This window comes from Lithobates pipiens, unplaced genomic scaffold (assembly GCF_037356315.1).
Source record: "Lithobates pipiens isolate NorthernLeopardFrog02 unplaced genomic scaffold, aLitPip1_a1.2 Scaffold_18, whole genome shotgun sequence".
Classification (NCBI taxonomy): Eukaryota; Metazoa; Chordata; class Amphibia; order Anura; family Ranidae; genus Lithobates; species Lithobates pipiens.
The window spans coordinates 290320441-290340368 of record NW_027507758.1 but is presented as its reverse complement, the minus strand read 5'-3'; the positions used below and the strand labels follow the sequence as shown (position 1 = coordinate 290340368).

Sequence of the window (19928 nt, the reverse complement as noted above, 5' to 3'; positions counted from 1 at the left end):
GCTGTTTTTTTTTACAAAGTATTTTATTTGTATAAAAGATAAATTCAACAGATTAATTTGACAATTAGATAGTTATATTAAACATAGCACAGAAGAAAGGATCCTAAACAAGGGACTCAATAGGAATAACAGAAATGTCGCCAATACAATGTAATATTAACTGGAGTCCTTGAAGGGCACTCGGTGCTCCAGATTATGGTGCATTGCGATCTAAAGCTTAGACACCTCGAATATTTGAACAGTTCAAATGAAAAAGAGAGGCTGCCCATGTACATAAATATACTGTAAACAAATGGTGAGGTATAATCACTGTAACCATCTTCGCCAAACCTACACCCGGCGGCTGAGTAACAATAATGATTATGTATGTTAAGAATAGTGGTAGGGCGGAAACTGAAGAATAAGAGTTAAAGAGAAGAGAAAAGGAAAAAGTGTCAAGAAAGGGAGGGGTAGAGTCCAGCGGGGTGTGCAGCAGGAGACCTTTAAATTAAAAGAGGTCTATTATCAAACCAGGAAGGTTGGGTATATGTTATACACGGTTGCCATACCTTGAGAATCTTATTGTGAGAATCAGAAGCAAGGGCTGTCAATTTCTCGTTGATCATATGGTTCATGCAGTGCTTAAAGTGGAAGTAAACTCCCCTATCGTTTTCAGCCAAGGAAGCTGCCATCTTTGCCTCTGTTTAATCTTCAACTGCCACGGTGCTGCACATGTGATCTGTTATGACACCAGCCATTGGATGGTTTGACAGTTTGGTTGAGAGCACAGCCAATGGGCAGTTAGCATTCCCAGCACGATGGGTTTACTTCCACTTTAACATCTTCAAAACTAAGCACAGGGGTCTTCCAGGCTCTCGCAATGGTCAACATAGTTGCAGTGAAAAGATAAAGAGCCAGTTGGCACTTCGGACGAAGCAATCGGGATTGGTTTACAAAGAAAGGGTATCATAGGGGTCTCTTTTAAGTTTGATGTAAATCATGTTACGACGAAGAGTATAGACCCTGACCCATAGTCTGCATACCTTTGAGCATGTCCACCAAATATGAGCCATTGTATCTACTTGCGAGCACAGTACGCTGTTTTCTATGGGGCGGTCGGATGAAAATGGACCGCCTGTCCGTTTCCATCCGACTGTAATCTGATCCAATCCGCCAGACAGATGGGGAACAGATTCCCATCCACCTGTTTTTAGCGGACCAGATCGGATGGCAGTGGGTGTCAGTGAATGTCCGCCTCTCCACAGAGAAGCATGGAGGTTCCAATCAGGTCTGCCTGAAAAACTGAGAGGTGGACCCAATCGGAACATCCATGTGAAAGGAGTCTAAGGGTTAATGTCAGACAGGCAACTCTACCACTAGCCATCTTGCCACTGGCACTTTGTTAAAACTGACAGCTGTAGGTTCACTAGGAGGCTGCCTGTCTGTCCCTATGGAATGGCACCCTCTGTAGCTGAGGCAGTGAAATATTGCTCCCATTGCTAGCGATCAAGGTTCAGCAGTGTTTAAGCCAGGAAAAGAGTGACTCCTTGCTGCATCTGGCTACAGAGGATATCATTTCATAGGGACAGGCAGTCTCTTTAGCTATCCTGACATTGGTGACTTGTCACTAACAGCATAATTGCCCATCTGGCATCTGTTTTAAAATAGTTTGCAGGAGAATTTTTTTTTTACCCTAATGCATTCTCTGCATTAAGGCAAAAAAACCTATGCACATCAGCAGTGGTAAATACTTACTTGAGCCTGATTGTGATCCAGCACTGTGTTCGAGAGCAGTGACTCTCTCTTCACTCTCTCTCTCTCCTTACTGGACCTGGAGGAAGCAGTAAGAGCCATTGGCTCCTGCTGTTGTCAATCACAGGCTGTGAGGAGAGAATGGGGGTGGGGACATCAGCGAGGTCCCCAGAAGAGGAGGATTGGGGCTGCTCTGTGCACAATCTTTTTACAGAGCAGAACATTATGATATGTTTGTTATTTTAAAACAATAGTTGAAAATTACTTTAATTTTCACTATTCAGTACAAAGTGACAGTGTCTGCTGATAGCTCATCCTCAGCAAGGTCTGCTAAGTGCTTACCCATCTGTGCTCGCTCAACCCTTCCCTACAACAGGTGTACATCTTGAGTAAACTCTGGTGTCAGGACTTACCTGGATGGATGCCTTTTCTTACAAGAGAGTGTTTAAGACGGGCGCTGTCCTATTTTGTGCCATCTCTTGAATGCATCTAAGTCTTGCATTCCTCGTACCTGGAAACAGGCACAAACCCCTTCAGTGAAATTGTGGCTTAGGAAGGTGGAGGAATTGAATCGGATTTGAAGATCTTGTTTGGACATCTCAAATATATGAAAACATGGTCTTTATGGAACACTTTTATTAACTCAGAGGAAAGAAGCCCTACTAGTTGAAGGAATTAGGTATTGGGCCCTCTATTTTGACCGGTTCTGGAGTGGAATGTGTTTCCCCCCCACCATCCTTTGCAGATGGGGGGGGGGGGGGGGTTTATTTTATTATTTATTCAATATTCAATATTTTTCTTTATTTTTTTTTCTCTTTGGGGGGGAGGGGAAAGAAAAAAAAGAAGGAATGGCTTGATATTTCTTTACTACATGGGGATTACTTCCGTGGGTTATGACTGCGCATGATCTTGGATCTGGGGTTACGTGCTTTTTCATGACCAAGATGAGACAGCAATCCAAATGTTTGATTGATATATATTTTTCATGTTATTTCAGATTGGACCTAATTCCTAGTTGTACGCCATTTGACCTTATGTTTTGTTCTTAGTATATCAGTTCTAGATATTATTCATGGAAGATGTCATTCTTGTCCTTTTGTTAAAATAAAGAAATAAAAAAAAGACTGGCACTGTCTTCTTTCGCACTGGGTCGTTTTGCAGGCGTTATTGCTTTATAGCGCCTGCAAACCGACCTGAAACAGCCGCTGCTGTCTCTCCAATGTGAAAGCCCCGAGGACTTGCACACTGGAGCGGTGCGCTAGCAGGACAGTAAATAAAGTTCTCCTAGCAGCATCTTTGGAGAGGTGAAGGAGGTATATACACCGCTCCTGCCCATTGAAATTAATGGTGCAGGGCAGCTATACTGCTGGCAAAGCACCTCTGCAGTGGTTTTTAACCCTTTTTTGGCCGCTAGCGGTGGGGGGGGTTGAAAACCACCCCGATATCGGCCGAATAGCGCCGCAAATCCGACGGTAAAGCACCACTAAAAATAGCGGTGCTTTACCGCCGACGCACCTCCCACCCCAGTGTGAAAGGGAACTTAAGGATGGTCACTTGTGCCCCATACCTAAAAAGCTTTTTTCCATCAGAAAGTATGGGAGTGAGGATTACCTAGCCTGGGATGGTGGGATAAAAGTGGACACTGACATTATATATTCAAAGGAAACCAATCCTGAGATAAGTATGTAGGCTTCCATTGCTGATCTTCTTTTGAATGTTAGCTGCCTGACTGTCTTTGGCATCAGTATTCTTTGATTCATTGACCTGGAACAAATATACAAAGCAATTCAGAACTCCTGATCATGTTTGTACCAGACAGATGATTTAGAAAGCACTGAAGCCACAGTATCAGCGATTGCCGGTCAGAGTTTTTAAAAGGAAGGATCACCACTGGGAGCCCAATGTTAAATTCTCTATAGCAGTCTGATATAGCATACTAGAAATGAGTGAATCCTTACAAATCTATTCCTCTCTGTGATCTGATAATAAAGCTTAGGGTTAAGGCTGGAACACATGGACCGAATATCATCCAGTATCAGAGGGTTCTACAGAAACCAGCCGTCATTCATCCTGTGTGTACAGCAGCCTGTCCTACAGAACCCCCACGTTTGTCAAATACGCATGCTGGAATACCGACAGCCAACTGGCATCCGATCAGCGTTCACAGCCAATTGGCTGCAAGCGCTGACCGGTGTGTTCTAACAGGGAGGTAGTGCCGCCAGAATACTATATCTCAGCGGGGAGATCGCTGTACTAACATCGCATAGCCTTCTGGATTGAAGGAAACAACACCTACCTGGGTGTACAAGGCTTTAGTCAGGATTGTTACATATAGAAAAACAGGGAGGGCGCACCAACCTTGTGCATTACCAAAGATACATTTTATTCAAATAAAAACAAGAGTCATGCTCACAAACAAACGTTAAAAAGAAGGCTTAACATTGCTGCAAGAATTCTGAACAGTGTCTTCTAGACATCTGCAACCTGGACTGGGTATTAGGAGGAACCAGATGGTTTCGCAAATGGCTTACGCGTTACGAGGGAGTACCCTCTTCATCAGAGCCTCAGATTTAGTCAGGATTGGTTACAATCCTAGTATAGAGCTTAGGAGGATACAGGCATACCCCACTTTTAAGTAAACAATGGGGTTTATTTACTAAAGCTGGAAAGTGCAAAATCAGGCTCACTTCTGCATATAAACCAATGAGCTTCTAACCTAAACTTGTTCTATTAAGCTTTGGTAAAAAAAAACTGGAAGCTCATTGGTTTCTATACAGAAGTGAGCCTGATTTTACACTTCCCAGCTTTATTAAATAAACCCCATTGCGTACTTAAAAGTGGGGTATGCCTGTATAGCAGGAGTGAGCACATATTTTAGAGAAAATAAAAAAACTGTTTTTCTGTTAGAATATGGCAAACCCTTGGCAAATCTGTCTTCATCCAATTCATTTCACTGATCTCTGGCCAGATCATTTGGTCAAATACATCAGGCTTGAGCTTGCATGTGATTTGTGTGGATCATCCTGTACATGTATGCTTTGTAAACCAATATTTGATATATATATATATATATATATATATATATATATATATATATATACACACTAATCAATCTGTAAAGTTGCCTGTTTATGATCAGCTCAGGCTATAATTTTTTTTTTTTCTTTCTACAGTATATGTAATCATTTGCTTCACTGCAGCATTACTTGGCAAAATAGCCTATTTCCTTTCTTTCTGTGTCACAGCTGACATGTATGATCCGTCCTCTGGATTTAATGCATGGTAATGAGATGCCATTTATGATGTAATGGACTGTGACCTTGATTGAAATAATTACTATATACACCCAGAAGGTGAATGTGGAAAACGGCTCAGCGAAAATCACTGCAGATCATAACAGTGCCCACCTTGTAAAGTGACTTTTGATACTTGTGAAAATGAAGCATTAAAAATAGGCTCCCTATTAGTAATGCAACATACATGTTATATTGGAGAGTAAGCTTAAATTAAAGGGGTTGTAAAGATAAAAAGATGTTAACCTATTACCACCACTCTCTATTACATACTGATTTATAATAATTGTATGATTTCCTCCAAAAATAATTTCTTACCTGTTAACCTGTTAAATGTGTATGTAATAATGGTCCTCCCTGCTACACTACAGCAATTCTTTCCATTACTTCTGGGTTTGCGATTCGTGTGCATTAAGGCTAGGTTCACATTGCTGCGATGCGGGAACGCCGCGAATCCGCGGCGTTTTCCCGCATCGCATACCTCCCGCCGGCAGTTCACACTGCCCTATGCGGACGGCTGGGGGTGTCAATGTTATGTTAATGACACCCCCAGATCTGTCGGCATATCGCAGTGCGATCTGCCGACTCGCACAGGAATCGGATCGCATGGTGTGAACCACCATGCGATCCGATTCCGTTGCGGACCCAAAAAAGGGTCCCGTGCGAGTTTGCTGCGGGACCGCTGCGAGTTCAGCCATACTATCTGTATGGCTGAACTCGCAGTGCTACGGAGATCGGATGTGATTTGCTGTGCGAATCACATCCGGTTCTCCCCCCGCAGCGGTGTGAACCCAGCCTAAAGCGACGTCACGGCAACCGCTGAACTACATTTCCCATTGTGCTTAACGGCACCGCGCATGCACAGTGCCCTTTTTGTATATTTCATCTAACGAGAATGAGCAACGTTCTCACTCACGCGCCGCATAAATTAGACGCCCATTCCCGCCTCCCCAGCACGCATATATTAACTAAATGGTAATGTGTACAATGTTCAACTGTCCAATGAATGTATATAAAATTAGCCACGGGAGGCGGTGCTGCGGCATCGTAGACACGCCCACTAAACCCCAGCCCCTGTGTCTCTCTGATACGTAGAAAGCACTGCAGAAACAGATCAAAAGCAAACTGCATAGGTGTGTACCGAGCCTTATGCTGGCCACCTGGATCAATTTTCAGATGAAAATATTCAGATGAAAAATCGTAGTACATTCGCTGAATGAAAGAATTTTGCTTGAAATTTTCACTTGTTTTTAAAATTCTGTTTTTAAAATGAATGTAATTTCTGAATGAAAACCATATACACTGTCTGAAAATTCCTTTGACTAAGAAGTTTTCTATTATTTCCAAATTTTCCCGTCACTGTGGTTGAAAATGAACACCAATTTGACCCACTTTTTATTTTTTTAAGGCTATTAACCGATTAATCGATTAATCGAAACAATAATCGGCCAACTAATCGATTATGGAAATAATCGTTAGTTGCAGCCCTAATTAAAGTCTTTTTTTTTTTTTAATTAAACCATTTTTTTTCATCTAAATTTATTCTGCTTGTCCTGAACAGAAGTCCAGAAGGGGGTCCTGATTGCAGCATCAGAAGGATAAGCAGCAAAAGTTAGGCTCTTTGCACATGGAATGTCTAAATGCACAGGGCTCTAATCATATTTCAGCCTGCAATAGACTTTACCAGGCTGGACACTGTACCTGTGCCTCCCGGGCTTATACACACAGGGGCTAGATGTGCCATGTGCATAGAACCTAAGTGAAGTTAATGTATTAAAATAGCAAAATGTGATAATTAGCAAAAGAGTGTTTAGAACAAAACAGATGAAGATGCCCTTAGCAACCAATCAGAACCTAGCTTTTATTTAAATGTTTTTTTTAATTTTAAGAATAAAGTAAAAACACTTCAGAGCGTACATCTCAAATACCCAGAAAAAAGAAAAAAAAAAAAACAGAGGACCCAGGGATATAATGGAATAATAAATAATATAAAACAATGTAAAATACAGTAGAACAATAACTCACAGAACATGTACAAATTACAGTGATAAATGGGGTTTAGGTCACGGGTACCCAGGCACTAAACAAGTGACAGCTGAGCTACGCAGCTCTACAGCTTTATTTTCTAAGCTGCATGAAAAAGTAAATCTAGAAGCTATGGGCAACTGGTCTAGCAATGTCAGATTTCTGTCTCAGATATTCTGGGGGAACGAAGGTTGGCACCTGGCACGGGTGGGCGTGTGCCACATTACCTAAGCAGATAGGCCTGTTTTAAATTATCTCTGCACCACCACACATACCCATTTATACTTCACACTGATATAGAAACTTGCACCCCCTTTGTATATCAAGTTCTATTTTGTTTTAAAACCTTTTAAATATTTTCTTGTCTTGATAAAACACTGACTCCTATGTATCAAACTAGGAGGGCGCAGTTGACATCTTCACCCTGGGCACTGGACAACCTTGTCCTGGCACTGCGAGAGGTGTTTGCCATTGGGGAACTAAGGCTGGGTAAACACGGGCCGAATATCGGCTCCTGTTGAACCAGCTGACATTTGGTCAGTATGTACAGCTGTCTTTGCGACAGAAGCCGATTTAACAACTGGCTTTTGTTGAAGAGACATGCTGGAAAATCTGCATCTGATCAGCTCTTGGAGCCAATGGCTGCGAGTGCTAATCAGTGTGTTCTGGCAGGTGGGCAATCCCCCCTGTCCGAAAACAAAGGCACAGTGGGCAAGATTCCCGCACTAACCAGGCTTAAAAGAAAATTGTGAGTGCAAATGCAATAATAATTAAGTGCAGCAGCATGTGTAACCTACAACTGCAAACTCACACAAATGCCAACATTAGACAAGAAATAAAAGGAGAAAATGTCATTATCTAATTGAACCCTATGCCTTCTCTATCAACCTGTTTAATTGTTTTTGACTGAGTTGAAGACATGACAGATCCATGGACCAGTCCCGCCTAACTGTTGGTGATGTGAAATTATGTGCTATGGGTCCCCATAGTAAAATCATTAGGAGGCGCCTTTCTTCTTTAACTTCCATTTCAAAGCCAATTCTAAATGTATAGAGTACCATTTGCTTTTATAGCAGTCATATACTGTAGAGCAGGGATTAGCTGACCTCTAGCTGTTGAAAAACTACAAGTCCCATCATGCCTCTGCCTCTGGGTGTCATGCTTGTGGCTGTCAGAGTCTTGCTATTTCTCATGGGGCTTGTAGTTCTGCAACAGCTGGAGGTCCGCTAACTGCATATCCCTGGTGTAGAGGTTTGCATACTATATAATATATACATTAATTATCTAAAATGATTTGCTATTGTACCCTGCATAAATCACAGAGCAGCTAAGCCCCCTGTAATTGTGGGCCCTATAGCGGCCGCATGGTCTGCTATGGCTATACTTACAGCTTTTTGTAAAAATATGCTGTGGATGCTTTACTAACAGTTCTACGAATGTCAACTGTACTGCAAGTTTTATTTTTTCTCATTTCATTTCTTTCTGCTGTTTCGTTCCTTTGCTATCAGCATGAACCAACAACTGGCAAGTTTTTCTGACACCAAAAGAAAAATGGTGACAGAGGAGGGACCTCCCGCTGATTGACAGCCTCAGCTCTGTTCCTGTGTGCTGTGTGAAGGGGGTGTGCCCATTCCCTTTAATCAGCTGTCAGAGTTCTTCTCACTGAGCTCTGCAGAGTGTAACATCAGCTCTCTGTCCCCTACCCTCTAAAGCTCAGACAAGCTGTTTAAATTCTGCACTTTGAAAAGCTGTAGAGAAGACCGCAGAAAAAATAGGTACAACTCATGTAGGAGAATGTGTTTAATCCCTGTGTATCAACAGAAGCCAGTCACTTTACTGGGTATATGTGAGGGTTTACAACCACTTTAACTTCTTCCGGACCGCCCACCGCACATATACTGCGGCAGGGTGGCCCAGCTGCGTGAAACAATGTACCTGTTCATTGTTTGCTTCTTTCGGGTATGGGACGCGCTGCTTTGACCCACTCTAACTGTGACTGGACACAGTGGGAGTCAATCAGCAGGTCTGGTGGACGCAATGTCCACTGGGAACCCGACGATCATCTGTAGAGAGGCAGAACGGTGGCCTGCCTATGTGAACAAGGCAGATCGCTGTTCTGTCAGTGAGAAAGAGGGAGATCTTGTGTTCTCCGTGGATCTCTCTCTTCCTCCAGTCAAACCATCCCCCACACAGTTAACAAGCACCCCCTAGGCACACATTTAACCCTTTGCTCACCCCTGATGTTAACCTCTTCCCTGCCAATGTGATTTATACAGTGACAGTGCATTTTTTAGCACTGATCACTGTATTGGTGTCACTGGTCTCCAAAAAGTGTCAGATTTGTGCGCCACAATGTCGCATTCCTGCTAAAAATTGGTGATCACCTCCATTACTAGCAAAAAATATTAAAAAAATAAAAAGGCCATAAATGTATCCCATAGTTTGTAGGCGCGATAATTTTTGCGCAAACCAATCATTATACGCTTATTGGGATTTTTTTTTTTTTTTACCAAAAACATGTAGCAGAATACATATTAGCCTAAATTGATGAAGAAATTATATTTTTTCTATTTTTTTTATTGGATATGTATTATAGCGGAAAGTAAAAAATATAGTTTTTTTTTCAAAATATAAAAACTGCAGAAGTGATCAAATACCACCAAAAGAAAGCTCTATTTGTGGGAAAAAAAAGGACAGCAATTTTATTTGGGTACATCACACGGCCGCGTAATTGTCAGTTAAAGAAACGCAGTGCCATACAGCACAAAATGCTCTGGTCAGGGAAGGGGGTAAAGCCTTCTGGGGCTGAAGTGGTTAAAGTATAAAGCCCCATTCACACTTTATATAGAAGGAACACTCTTTCCTGCTTGTGATTTTTTTGTGGTGATTTACATGCCTTTTGCATGACGCGCATGGGGCAGTGCATTCACTTGAATGGGCTGCCCTATGCGTGTTTGTTGCACAAAAACCAAAGTGCATTTTGCCACGTGTTTTTGTCGCACTGCATTTGGGGTGTCATTAAGAACGAATTACCCCCAAATGTGCATGGCATGTTTTGCCGAAAATTTAGCGATTCCAAATCGCTAGGTTGCGAACAGGGCCTAAGTGTAGGAAAAACAGCTAAATAGTAAGCTAACACACATTAGGCTCAACTCACGTAACTTTAACACCAGCCTAAGGCCCTCTAGTTTCAGGCATGTGACTGTAAGCTTCAAATTTCATTGGACTTAACTGAAAATAACCATTACTCAAGGATACTTAACCTTGTGTGTTAGCTGTGTGTCTCACCGGGTAAATAATGTTTAGACAGTTTTTAAATTCTAGGCTACATGAATTGGCTCCTGACGGATTGCTGTTCAAACAATAACATCCAACTATATGTAGATTGAATATTGAATCAATTTATAATGTTTCAATCCCTGATGAAGGGAGCTGAATTGCACTCCTCAAAGCGTTGGCTTTGCAAAAAATCCATTACTTGAATAAACTTGTAAATGGACTTAATTATTACAGTGTGGCATTTCAAATACAAATCACTCACTCACCTCTACCACAACCCTAGATGAACCCAAGGAAACTTTAAGGTATGCTGCTATGGCCATTTTTTAATTCTCTATAACTTCATTTCTACCATAATATCTGATGAAAACAGCAACATAAAGCAGCTCACTGACTAGGCCATCTCTTTGATTGCTACTTAAATCAACAAGTCCCATATGCGAGATAAAAATAACTGTAAAATGCATTAAAGCCTGATTGCCTTAAGCCGGCCATAGACGGTTCGAATCTTGGCCGATTCAGCAGGAACCGGCCGAGATTTGAACCATGTAGGAGCAGGCTGAATGTACCCAAGGTGATCGATCTACCAACTTGGTTACAACCAGCCAGCTGGATTTTACATGTGATTTTTGTTTGTGGCTGTTATAGCCACTAGTAATAATACTCACTGTGTTCTCCCAGTGGGAATAGCTCCCCGGCCTGCACTGACTGCGCTGATGGGGGAATCAAGCGATTTACTTTTCTACAACCTATGGATACAGAAAAGAAAATGGCTCCATCTATGATGAGCTTTACTTTTGTAAAGGGAATTAGAGGAGGTTAGTACAAAGACAGCCAAAAGTCCTAATAAAAATGTATATATTATTTTATTTTTTTATGGAAACATTGCTGTATGAAATGGGAGTCTATCGTGGCTCCATGGCTTTCTCAAGCAAGGTTTTGTGAACCTCAGGATTCCTCAATAGGTAGCTAGGGGTTCCTCCAGCAATGAACAATGTCAGACTGATCGCCAACCTACAACCAAGGCTTTTTTTCAGCAGGAACTAGGGGGAACTCAGTTCCACCACCTCTGGCTCAGGTCTTCTGCTCCCTGCTTACCACTATCACTTGGTAACACTGAAGTCCAGTTTCTGCATTTACAAGTGATAGCTTATCTCTCTGTAGCTCCCACAGGTCAGATCTACACAGATCCCACTGAGTGCTGAACAGGGACAAGGGAGATACAGAACAGGTGCCCAGGGTTCAGTGCAGTCATGGGCAGGGGAGGGTGCATGGTAGGCTGCACCCTCTGTGGTCTCAATTTTTTCCCTGGTGACCAGTTGTTGATGCTCCTACTGCATAATCTCCCTTGCAAGTGACTGTAGTATAGTGTAGTATGCTGGGAAGTACTACAGCCAGATAGGTGTTTCAGCTTAATATTGCAAGAAAGGTAAGACATATGACAGATGGTGGAGCTTTTAAGGAGGGGGGAGAAGATGAGGGCAATGGAGGGAGGGGGTTATATGCAGAGGGAAGAGCTACTATTTGATGCTATTTGTCAGGTATGTGTGTGTGGCGGGCATGGTTGAGTTCCTGCACCTATTCTCTGAGAAAAAAAGCCCTGCCTACAACTACATATGTAAGGGGGCAGTTCTCAACTGGCACACAATATACAGGATTATACTCACCTAGGTGGCTGCAGCATCGATCAGATGCTGCAGCTGTCCCCCGCCACCTCTGCACTAAGAACTGAGCAATCAAACAACGCTAATCGCTTAGTTTTCCCCTTCCGCTCTCACTCACTGAAGCGCTGGGCTGTAGAGGGGGCGGGAGGGGCGCCACAGGCTCTCAGTGGATCGCTGAGAGGCTGAGCCACGTGCGGGTTCAGGCTTCAGGGTGGCGCTCGACGATCTTATCTGAGCCTGGACCCGCTGAATAATGTCAGCTGACAGTGGGCTTTAGCCCTCTATCGGCTGAAAATGGGTCACAGGAGTGCAAAACAAAATTCACTCCTGTGATTCGTAGTAGAAGCATAGCCAAAATAGCTTTGGCCATACTTCTACTTTACATTCAAAGCTTACTGATCACTCTGCTTTACTCTAAAATGTGGATATAATCATTTTTGAAAGGGTACCCTGAGGCCCCCGAAGGTAAATTGGGGGTACTCCAGGGTAAAAAAGGTTGAGAAAGGCTGTTCTAAAGCTGGCCATAGATGGATCTTTTTTTTAGTTCAGCCAGCAGGCTAAATGAAAAAAAAAGGAGATTCCTCTATCCACACATGTGAAGTGGATAGAGGAATCCTCCCTGCTCAAACATTGTATTGCGATGGTGGGGACTCTCAGAATACACTGATCACCTGTAAGAAAAAAATTCTCCAACAAGCTTGTTTGACAGAAGTCATCAACTTCTGGAGAGTGGGAATGGCCACACATGGATTGAAATTTGGCCGGTCCCTGATGAACTGGCTGAATTTTGATCCATCTATGGCCAGCTTAAAGTGGTTGTAAACCTCAGACATGAAATAAGAACAAAGCATACCCCTCTATAGTGTGTACTTGTCTCAGCGAAGAGCACTAAATGTCAGTTTTGTCTGTTGCTTCATTTCTCTGCTATCAGTATGAATCACTTCAGACAAGTTTTTCAGACACCAAGAGAAAATAGGTGACAGGAGAGGGACCTCCAGCTGATTGACAGCCTTAACTTTGTTACTGTGTGATGGGGGTGTGTCTCTTCCCTCCAATCAGCTTTCCTCACTGAGCTCTGCAGAGTGTAACTTCGGCTCTACGCCCCCTTCTTTCTCTGACCTGAGGTCAATCACTTCAATGGGTATCTGTAAGGGTTTACAACCACTTTAAGGCTTTATGTCCTCATGTCAACTACAGACTTCATTGCTTAAAAATCTATACCCTGGAAGCAGCTTGTGTTTTAAATTCTAGAAAACATCTTTCTGAAACAGTGTTCCATGAGTAGTGGGGATTGACCCCCCCATTTGATGGTGCCTGCATAGTTCTGGAGCCAACACCACTTGGCAGAACCTGAGGCATGACACCAGAGGCCTTCTTTAGATGTCTGTAAATGGCAAATGGACTCCCACTGTAAAAGCCAGTACACACGGGCCGAATATCAGCCCCGTGTCAGCTGGTTCAACAGAAACCAGCCAACATTCGGCCCGGGTGTACGACAGTAGCTTCAACAGCAGCTGGCCGAACGTCCTGATTCTGTTGAAGGGGCATGCCTAAAAAAGACCTGCCAATCGGCATCCGATCAGTGCTCACAGCCAATGGCATGTGTTCTAGTGGAGGGGTCCAGTCCCCTGTCAGAACACAATAGCTCAGCAGGGAGATTACTGTACTAACATAAAATAGTTAGGCCAGCCATACACTGTTTGAATCTCCTTCTGAACCAGCCGAGTTTTGAACCATTAATGGCCAGGCTGAATGTACCAAATTGATTGATCAATCAACTTGGGTACAACCAGCCTGCCGGATTCGCTTGTGATTATCGTCTTCCCCCTGGTGGAGACGGCTTCCCCTGCCCGCTCCCGCCTCCCTGCCAGGAGAAGACAATTGCTCGGCAGGAGGAATTCCCCTGTCTGTGGGGGAATTGGAAAGAAATTTGCACCGTCTCTGGCCTGCCTTAGTACAAGCAAGCTTCTCAGTTTTTTTTTTTGTTCAGCCCCCAGGGTTGAACAAAAAATAAACTGATAGTATGTACCTAGCTTTAGGGAGGCATTCTTCCTACTGATTACCAATGTTAAAGGGTATTTTGCCCATTGAGCCTAAATTATTTGGCTTTAGCAGGAGTTCCGCAGGCCTGAAAATAGAATTATAGCATTCCTTTGTTATACAAAGAATAAGTAATGATATTATAGACACATTAAAAGCTTAACGTAAATAATATTTGTGATATGGGTGTGGAAAGGACCAAAGGAGCTTGTAGGAAAAAAGTAAGACTGGAAACATTGCTTATCAGAGGGGAGGAAGGATGTGGGAGTTGATGAGCTGAAAACAAGCAGGAAAACACAAGGTCTCAATGGGCTGTTTTAGTATTTGTCTCCTAATCCTTTTCCCACATACAATACCACAATCTTTATTAGCCAGGAACTCAAAAAGCAATATCTACTACCCAACTGAGAGAAATTACATTTTAACACGAGCCTTCTACAGAAATCAAGAAGAACAGGAATAATTTTACCACCAAAAGTCCTCTAAATGTCTACTTAAAAAAGACATGCTACATGTTTAATCGGCAAATAATTTTTTCACCCACCCGGATGGGCATAAATTCTATAAAATGTATAAAAGGACGGAAGCGATTTGCACGAAACAAAAAAAAAAAAAAACAGCATCCAAACTGCAGATGGACAGTGACAGCAAAGAAGCCATAAATAATAAAGAATGACCCAAAACAACAAATCCTTGTTTAATATCCTGACCGCACTAGGGGGGGCTGGGGGAGGGGGGTGGGGGATTTTGTGGCTTTTACAGGCCTGGCAAATGAAAGAGGGTTTTGTCCAGTGCCCAGAATTATCCATCAGCTATGCCTTTTCTAGATTTTGAATTAGCTATAAAATAGCGTTATAGGCCTGTGCGTGTTGCGCGTCGGTAGTCTGTGGCCGAACGGGCATGAATACCGGTCTTCTGAATGGTGCGGATTTACTCTCGGTGCACATGGTTGGAAAATACTGCAACGTGGTGCCTTCCCCCAAAATTGTCATTGTGCTACCAGTGCCAAAGTCATAATAGGAGCCACGATATACAACACGGGAGATCTGATCGCTCAGTGAACGTGTACACGCTGGTGTCTTCTCGTGTGATTAATACAACGCATCATTTTAATCAGAACACATACACATATATACATATATATATATATATATATAGATATATATAAATTATTATTATTATTCGCGATTTATATAGCGCCAACTGTATTTTTACACATATATATATTGTGCATATATATTGTAGATGCACATATATATATATATATATATATATATATATATATATATGTATATATATATATATATATATATATATATATATATATATATATATGTATATAAATGTTAAAAAAAATACACATATATATATGTGTGTGTGTGTATATATATATATATATATATATATATATATATATATACACATACATATAACTCCATCAATTTACGCTGTACTTTACACATATATATTGTACATGCACACACACTCACACACATATATAAATAAATACACATACATATATATATATATATATATATATATATATATATATATATATAAAATAAATATATATGTATATACACACACACACACATATATATATATATATATATATATATATATATATATATATATATATATATATATATGCGCATGTACAATATATATGTGTAAAGTACAGTGTAAATTGAGTTCTATACGTACCGATAATAATAATTATATATATATAGCACCATGGGTTGTATGTGATGTGTGTCCCTAGCCGTGAACATGCCTGTGTAGCTCTGATCACCGACATGGAGCAGAAGCCTATTGTATATGTACACAAAGGAGCTGGAACAAATACAGAACACATGATGGGGTACACACGAGAATACATTCATCTAAATCGGGGGAACAATGAGACAATAACCCACCCACCGATCAGCACCTCCTGCTGGACTAGGCACATACACAGGTACAGGAGTATTATGGCTGTAGTATATATCATTGCAGACAGACATGGAAAGCTATATGGACAGGCACTTATGTACTGATCACTGGGTGCTGGGTGGATGACAGATAGATAGATAGATAGATAGATAGATAGATAGATAGATAGATAGATAGATAGATAGATAGATAGATAGATAGATGTATGGTGAGATCTGATGGAGTCTATGTACCTGCAGTGGATGGCCTGGGCTCAGCTCTGCATTCACATCATCCTTGCTGTGATCGTACTCCAGGCTTGCCCCCTTGTCCTTGCTGATCTAGTAGTATGGCACTGAGTGCCCCCCCAACACAAGCCCCCCCCACCCCCCAGTTGGGGTCACACCCGGTGCTGCGATGTGACAGAACAAAATCAGTGCATGGAGAGCCCCGGTTTGTCGTGCAGTTGTGTGACAGCAAACAGCTCGGCTCCCTCCTCCTCCTCCTATGACCGAGAGAGGGGGCTGCAGGAGCTGCACACAGACTCCCAGCCTCCTGATCCTCTTCCCTGCCCAGCAATCAGTGTGGCCTGACGATGGCAGGAAATCCCTGGATTACACGATCGCTCCCAGTGTTTTCCCAGTAATCGGAGCACTACAGAGACCAGATGACAAAGGGTGCCGAGTCCCTGGATCTCTCTCTAGTTTTTTTTTTTTTTTTTTGATTGCTTCCAAAAATCTCTCCTTGTGATGAGGATTCAGCCAACCCCAGGCTGGCTTGCTTGTTCAGCCCACTGACAGGGAGGGTCCTCCTTATCCCTTGCTTTATATTACTCCTCCTCTGCTACTCACTGAAGACCATCACACTTACCATCCAGATGGAGGTCCTGACCAGCTGGGCTCATGGTTCTTCTGGAGAGATGGATCACATAAATATTGTGGATTGATGTAGAAGGACCACTGCTAGGATGCATGAGTTCAGCCTTTATTCCATAGTATTGGAAGCAGCCATGTTTTTATTTACAGATTGTGCTTACAAATATAATTAAGCACTTACCTTCTGGAAAATGTGCCACCCTTTCACGACCAGGCCATTTTTTTCTATGCAGCGCTCCAAAAACTGCATCTGAGGATGTACGTATACACGTACCATGCGTTCTGGTATTCAGAAAAAAAAAAGGACAATTTTACTCATTTAATACTGATCTAAAAGCAAGTATCATTGTATAAAATAGAGAAGGCTTGCTGCTCCAGGTGGAATGAGACTATGGAACTTGTGGGTGCCCGCCTCGGGTCGCCTCCAATATGTAAGAAAAATAATAGGCTGCACACTATGATTGTGATCCAAAATACTTCATTGGGACATCCAAGAGTGACGCCACAACAACAGAGTGTCCAGTAAGTAGATGCGTTTCACACTATTATAATTGCTTAATTGCTTAAGCACTAATAATAGTGTGAAACGCGTCTACCTACTGGGCACTCTGTTCTTGTGGTCTCACTCTTAGCTGATTGAGCACTTATAATAGTGTGAAATGCGGCTACCTACTGGGCACTCTGTTCTTGTGGTCTCACTCTTAGCTGATTGAGCACTTATAATAGTGTGAAACGCGGCTACCTACTGGGAACTCTGTTCTTGTGGTGTAACTCTTGGATGATTAAGCACTTATAATAGTGTAAAACACGTCTATCTACTGGGCACTCTGTTCTTGTGGTGTCACTCTTGGATGATTAAGCACTTATAATAGTGTGAAACGCGGCTACCTACTGGGAACTCTGTTCTTGTGGTGTCACTCTTGGATGATTAAGCACTTATAATAGTGTAAAACGCGCCTATCTACTGGGCACTCCATTCTTGTGGTGTCACTCATGGATGATTAAGCACTTATAATCGTGTGAAACGCGTCTACCTACTGAGCACTCTGTTCTTGTGCTGTCACTCTTGGATGATTAACCACTTATAATAGTGTGAAAGGCAGCTACCTACTGGGCATTCTGTTCTTGTGGTGTCACTCTTGGATGATTAAGCACTTATAATAGTGTGAAACGCGGCTACCTACTGGGCACTCTGTTCTTGTGGTGTCACTCATAGATAATTAAGCACTTATAATAGTGTGAAACGCGGCTACCTACTAGGCACTCTGTTCTTGTGGTGTCACTCTTGGATGTCCCAATAAAGGATTTTGGATCACAATTGTGGTGTGCAGCCTATTATTTTTCTTAAGTATCATCATACATCGGAACTAACACATCAGTATTTTATACAGCCAGGTGTATGTAGCCTTATTATCAAATAAAAAACTGTTATCCGTTCCCACCACTGCCCATGGCCTTTTAGGAGTTCTAAATGCTGGTAGACGGTGGCGGGCATTCCGATCATGTGACCTCTATCATTGGTTATCACACGGTCACATGATCAGAAAGCTCTTAAAGAAGAAGTAAACTTCCCTTGTTTTTACCTATAAGTAAGCCTATAATAAGGCTTACCTATAGGTACTGTAATCTGTATCTCCTAAACTTGCACCATTTAGGAAATATTTACTGTATTTACTGTCATTGGCACATGCACTCTGAAGGAACAGCCACCGTGCCATTTCTTCAGGGCCTGTGCTGTGACCAGTGGCTCCCACGCACATTCACGGGAGTGACATCATCACGGCTCCAGCCAATCACAGCACAGGAGCCCGTGAACCCGGATGAAACACCGGGGAAATGTCGGTCATGCAGGGCTTCGCTCTAAGGTAAGTATTTCATCATGAGCTAGTATACTAGCTCATTATGCCTTTGTGTTGCAGGTTTTTTTTTTTTCTTCACGAGGGTTTACAACCTCTTTGATCGCAAATATGCATCAGGAGCTTTCCAGTACCCAGCGGCAACCGTGTTGGGAGCTCGCTCTCAGCACAGTAATTTGTTTACACAGCACCACATATGTGGCCACTCGGCGTTAAAGCCCACCCGGCGAGAGGCTGCATATATGCTTACAGCCAACATAAAGTGGTTAACAGGCCAACGTGTTTAGCCATCAAAACTCAAGTTTCGATATCTTACAGTAATCAAAAAAAACCTTACCAATCACTGTCCACACACAATGTGGGTGACATTACCTCATAAAGACTGACCACCACCATGGAAAAATAGAGCAAAGTGTAGGGTGGGAGGAGCAGGTCAAATGATACTAAAGAAAAGCTAAAGATAAACCAGAGGTGTATGCAGATGACAGACCTGAGGTAAATGCTGACCCCGCCTAGTGATAGGAGTGGATACACAAGGGAAAGGATATACTCGATCACCAGAATATTTCCCGCCATAAGATTTGTCACTAATCCAGTGCTCAGCAGCTGAGGTAAATCTTCCTAGCAACAGCAGGCAGCTTGTCACGTGAGAGGGGCTGAGTGCGGATTCAGTGAGATGGCCCATGGGCAGGCCCTGGGGAATGTTGGTTGTCAGGCTCGGGGGGGCTCAGGCCTAAAGCTGTGTAAGGTGCCCAAAAATTTCGGGCAGACGAGACACTAATGCAACATCGCTGGATAGAGATAGGCTCAGGTAAGTATTAAGGGGGCTGCTGCACACAGAAGGCTTTTTATCTTAATACACAGAATGCATTAAGATTTAAAAAAAAACTTCTGCCTTTAAAATCCCTAGGACTCTAGCTGGCGGATGTAAAAAACAGATGACAAACTGATTAAAAAAACTGATGTAAACTTCATTAGTGTTTTCTTTAAAACTGACTGAAACTGATGAAGCGAATGGTCCGCATGTGTAAAATGGGCCATAGTGTCAGATTGTCTGCCGCATAGTCCTACTATAAGTCACAGATCACCATTATTACTAGTATAAAAAATAAATAAATAACAATTCCATATATATTATTGGTTGTGGACACTATAAATTTCACACAAACCATCAGTATACACTGTGTGCACAATTATTAGGCAAGTGAGTATTTTGAGAAAATCATCACATCAAGGTGTACATAATTATTAGGC

At 42.3% G+C, this 19928-nt stretch overlaps 1 protein-coding gene across 4 annotated transcripts in view; it reads right to left on the bottom strand.

Annotated features, from left to right (window-relative positions):
- Positions 1–16708, bottom strand: part of FYN (FYN proto-oncogene, Src family tyrosine kinase) — a 269661-nt gene extending 252953 nt beyond the window's left edge. Inside the window, exons 1-2 of one of the 4 annotated variants that reach the window (XM_077487100.1) lie at positions 16198–16703; positions 10997–11077 (exon numbers count right to left, since the gene is read on the bottom strand). The gene's annotated coding sequence lies outside the window, so the exon portion shown is untranslated. Of the gene's footprint in view, positions 1–10996; positions 11078–16197 lie in introns of all 4 variants that reach the window. The other 3 variants (XM_077487103.1, XM_077487102.1, XM_077487099.1) reach the window with 3 other exon arrangements.
- Positions 16709–19928: the final 3220 nt, after the last annotated feature.